At 35.1% G+C, this 5,439-nt stretch overlaps 1 pseudogene; it reads right to left on the bottom strand.

Annotated features, from left to right (window-relative positions):
• Window positions 1–210: 210 nt before the first annotated feature.
• LOC125660036 (uncharacterized) lies at window positions 211–4,594 on the bottom strand (annotated as a pseudogene).
• Between the last annotated feature and the right edge of the window lie 845 nt (window positions 4,595–5,439).

The following is a 5,439-nucleotide window of genomic DNA, read 5'->3' as shown; positions in this document are numbered from 1 at the left end:
GGCGACTCCATAGTTGGCCAATGCCTGCATTGGGCAATTCAATAGTCTGCAAATGCCTGCATTGAGCGACTCCATAGTCGGCCAATGCCTGCATTGAGCGACTCCATAGTCGGCCAATGCCTGCATTGGGCAATTCAATAGTCAGCAAATGCCTGCATTGAGTGACTCCATAGTCGTCCAATGCCTTTATTGGTTAACTTTATAATCAGTCAATGCCTTTATTGTGCCAGTTCGAAATCAATCTATGTCTGTATTGGACATCAGAGTTGGTAAATTGTAGTAATGATGATCATCTCAAAAGTACATCAACCAAACCATCCCACCCCCTCACCCCAAATCCCAGAATGGAAGATTCATTCCAAAATATAATACACAAGCTGAAGACTGCAATATGATGGGAAGTTGATGTTTATCTATTCCACTTGATCAGTGATGCATCTTCCTCCTTTTAGGGTTGATGTACCCACCAGTGTATACCTGAAATCAAAGTGACGTATTTTGATTAACAAAAGTCATGTTATTCACTTTGAAACATTTGTAATGTACAAACTTAATGACACAGGTTCTAGATTGACCTCGAGGCAATCTTGTGTTATAGATTTCATGTAAAAATTTAAGAAGGTTTTATCATAATTGTGAGTATAATTTTAATCAAATAATTATTGAAAATATATTTATTTATGTGCAGGTGTTAAGAATTAATAATTTACACTTAATAGTAAGAAAATTGAAGTTATTTCTATAAAGATAAAAATTACAATGCTTATTCCATTTTAAAATATACATGATAAGTAAGAGGCACATGGGCCACAGCGCTCCCCTGAGTCACATTGGCTCATATCTAAAGATTTTCTTGAGAAGATTTAAAATTGTTTGCCTGAGAAACTATGTATTATTATTAATTTTTAGGCATTGTTTCCTTTATCCTTATTCATACCAAAGATTTTCTTTTGCTCCTATTATTCATTTCCTGAAGGGTGTTCCGAATTGGGTGTACTGCTTGTAATGCACCTACAGATTCTTGGCTTTCTATCCTCACCAAACTCATCAAGGGAAAACTTATCTAAGTAAAGACTTATACTTTAATTTCAATATAATAAAATGAACATCTAAACAGTGTAATAATCAATGCATATGTAATAGGTCATATCCACTGTATAAAGGAGTAAACATGTGATGAAAAAGATCATCTCATAATCAATGAATCAAAATAATGTAGAACTTAGATGACATTGAAATTCATATGTACATGTGGAGTTTTTCACTCAATGAGTCTATTGTCTAGGTGAAGCATGTGTAATATATACCTGTGTCACTTGAGGAATACATGTATATGTTAAAAAAGGGCCCACAGGCCTTATCGGTCACCTGAGTGAAAAAGTATCACTACTCCCAAGGGCTATGCTAATAACACTAAAGAAGATGCATTTTAAGTGTTTTACACATAAACTCTATATGGTAAATTTGGCCCCGCCCTGGGGTCAGAACCCCTACCCCGGGGATCATGAAATTTACAACTTTTGGAAGAGGACTTCCTGCTCTGTATCACAATGCATTTAGTTTTTCTTAAACGTGTGCAGTTGTAGAGAAGATTTTTGAAAATTTGTCATTTTAGGCAGTTTTTGTCCCGCCCTTAGGGCCCCAGGGGTGCAGGAGTCAGACGACAACCAAGTAAACCTGAGTTTACTCAGGAGACCTAAAAATTACTAGGAAGATTTCTTTACATTGCTTGGTGTTGTTAGGTATCTCTCCCTAACTGTTGATGAGAACTCCTTCCACCATCGCTTTTCTACCGGCGTAAGAAGACCGCTCTCCAACAGCTTTGGGCAGGTTTCTTGAACAATTCTGTTTAAGACATATTTTTTCCTTCTGGGTAAGATTTCAGAAAATCCATATCGTAAAATGTGTTCAAAATACAAATAAGTGTTTGTGAATATAAGGTTCAGCATGTTTTACAGACACTAACACACCTTCCAACCATTCTAAATAATGTATCATATCCATGTTATAGTCAACCATTCTAAATAATGTATCATATCCATGTTATAGTCAACCATTCTAAATAATGTATCATATCCATGTTATAGTCAACCATTCTAAATAATGTATCATATCCATGTTATAGTCAACCATTCTAAATAATGTATCATATCCATGTTATAGTCAACCATTCTAAATAATGTATCATATCCATGCTATAGTTTGTTCCTCCACATCACATCACCAAATAGCGATGACTAGCGCTATAAATTAATGACCTTGAATTCCACAACTGTCACGCTGGTTTTCGTATGTGCTTTCATCATTGCTGTCTGGCATCCACCTCTGCCCCTCACCTCTTCAGTAGTGGAAGACGGGATTTCTGTGTTCTGAAGTAATACAAACAAATAATGCATCTAATGAAATATTTCACTTCTGTAAATAATGATCCAATCAATCATCCCATCAATTACGGAGATGACTGGTATAGGCAGTGTCTGCTGTCTGATCCTATTATGAATTATCATAATAAGATACTATTTAAGTTAATCCCAATCAATGGTAATAAATTTGAATCATACAAGCCATGGGAAACATGTATAAGAAAGCAGATTTATTACGTACAGGTATTTACCTTTATCACGAACATGCACTCTAAATTCAAATTGGTCACCAAGGCCATGGTTATCGACCAGATGGTTTATCATCCATTTCTTGAAATTCCATACTTTCTTGACAAATGTCCCTTCTTCTATAAAGCTCAAGTGTTGAAATGAATCAAGCAAATCTGTATATAGAAAGAAACTTATAGGAAATATCTTGCTTTATAACTTTTAATCCTATTCATTAAGACTTCCAAGAGTTTAGAAAATGAATCACTTTTAATTATATCATGAATTGATTTCGTTGAAAACTACACCGAAAGTTTGTGTATACACCTGTTAGCATATGACTGATTACAACTTCCTCCGAAAAATACATTTCACAGTGTTCAAAAGGTATCTATATCATATTACCTTCAAGAGTCATTATATCAGCCTTTAGCAGACTGGAAAAATTTGAAAACATGGCATCTATGTCTTCATGGGTGTGTCCAACTGGAAGTATATGTAGAAAACACTACAAGGTAAACGAATTTGTTCATCATGAAGTTTTAAAAGACATCTCATTAAAAAGCATAGTTGTGTATCCTTGTAAAACACAGAATTTCTACCTCTTCAAAAATTCCAAGGTGTACCAATATTCCCAAGAAGCCAAGGATTGTCCTATTTTTATTGTTTGAAGCACTTTCTGTTTGTAGGTGTAATTCCCTTCCTAGCCTATCCTTGAAGTCTGAAAAAATATACATGATCAGTACAGATTCGTGCAAAAGTTCTACTAAAATGTATATGTGACAACCTAAATACATATACATCATTGAATAACTCTCTTGATAATTCTGAATAAAAGTTTTACACTTAATGCGTAATTGGTTCCATTATTTGAAATTGAAGAAATTTCTTAATCTTCAGTCTTCTTACCAAGTAAAGTATTTAGTAAGACTGTCAGATTGAGGTTGGAATCATGGGGATATTGCAGTAGATCAAAATAGCCATATCCAATTTTCCGGGCTGCTGTTTCATCTGGATAGGAGATATAGCATTTACAAGAGCATGTAATCATATGAACTGAATTTCTGTTACATTTTATATATTGTTCTCTCCCTCTTTCTCTCTTTATCTCTCTCTCTGTGTGTGTGTGTGTTTCCACACATATATGCCTGAATCTCGGTGGACACCCAGCAAATGAGTCCTGATTTGTTGAAGATTTGCAATTTGTTTGGAATTTCTGGATTTTGAATAGAGAATTGGAATGTTGGTTTTTTTCTGGTCCATTCCATCCATAATGATAGTTAGGCATTTGCTGGGATGTTTTCTAGATATTTCCCTCCTTTGATAGTAAGCTTCCTTTTGCTTCCTACAATGTATCTATTACATGCATAGTCACGATCATACTAAGATCTTGAAAGAAACTCAGGCTTGCAAATCTGTAGAAATTGTTTAATTCAGATGATAATTACCTCATATAATTCCAGTGCTGTTTCTTTCTGTCAAGGATCAGGTTCTTCCCATCTCTGTCATACTTCCCACATTTTTCATATTCAAAGTGTAGAGTGGTACATATATGACACTTTGAAAAAGGATTTTCCTGTCAACAGAGTATTAATTGATGAAAGGGGTCAAATTTTACACTTTGAAAAAGGATTTTCCTGTCAACAGAGGATTAATTGATGAAAGGGGTCAAATTTTACATATAAAATAATATCTCATTTTACAATAGAGACATGTTTGAGGCATAAGTTTTGATGAGTTTTAACCAACCTGTCCACGAAGTAAATTTATCTTAGTTCTACGCAAGTAACTTGGGATATGAAAGTAATACTCACTTTAACAACAGTCACGTTTCGGAAGGATCTCTTCCATATCTGTAGAAAAGATGACCTTGATAAGGACTGTGAGTCAAGGTCAGCAGCCATCATTATCCACACTTCAGTTTTTTTCATCCCAGCAGGAAGAGTTATCTTCTCCTGATGAGGCATGTGTTCACCAATGTCACTGACGAAGTTCTGGAACCACCCAATGTCACTGACAAAGTTCTGGAACCACCCAATATCACTGACAAAGTTCTGGAACCACCCAATGCAACCATTACTCCGCGTATGTGTGGATCTTCCTTCTCTGAAGGAGGACCACAAATTCATAATTTCCACTTCATGGAGCAGAGTCAGCGACACGAAAAAGGCCATGGAACTAATGTACCCCAACAAAGGCACAACCGTTGTTGTATATTACAACAAAAAGAGTAAGTTCAAAATTGAGAAATAAAACTTTTAATAAGTTTTAACGCAAGTTTATCTAAGCTTTCAAGTTTTCACAGTATTGTAAAGCAAAATATTTTGTTTCAGGTAACTGCATCCAGCCCTTTGTGTGTCTTTCTTCTAGCAAGAGTAAGGTCAAAACTTTGACAACATTGGTAGAAGGGCCCACAAAGACAGCCTTCTTCGAAAAGTTATTTTCCCAGGTCAACAAAAAGGGAAATATCCTTGTCCTGCACTGTGGAAAAGGTAAAGTATATCTTGTATGCAATATATATTTTAAACTGTTTATGCTATTGATTGCTAATGCATTGTTTGGTTCTCTATATTCATAATGTGCTAATTACTTATTAATTTGTGTTAAACTTTGGATCCTTAAGACAGTATATGATCAACACCTTTGAACAATTGGTTTTTTTTTCCTAGACATATTTATATTTGGTATGATTGTGGTCTTGACCACCTGATCAGTAATGCAAAGGATCCTGGGATGGATTCCCAATTCACCCTGGAATTTTCTGATTTACTTAATTACATATTGGTATGCTAAGTTCTAGATATTGCTAGGCAATTGATCAACATCAATATTTTGCAGGAGAATACCT

This window comes from Ostrea edulis, chromosome 9 (genome assembly GCF_947568905.1).
Source record: "Ostrea edulis chromosome 9, xbOstEdul1.1, whole genome shotgun sequence".
NCBI lineage: Eukaryota > Metazoa > Mollusca > Bivalvia > Ostreida > Ostreidae > Ostrea > Ostrea edulis.
The sequence above is the reverse complement of the archived record's forward strand: the minus strand, read 5'-3'. Positions and strand labels throughout refer to the sequence as shown.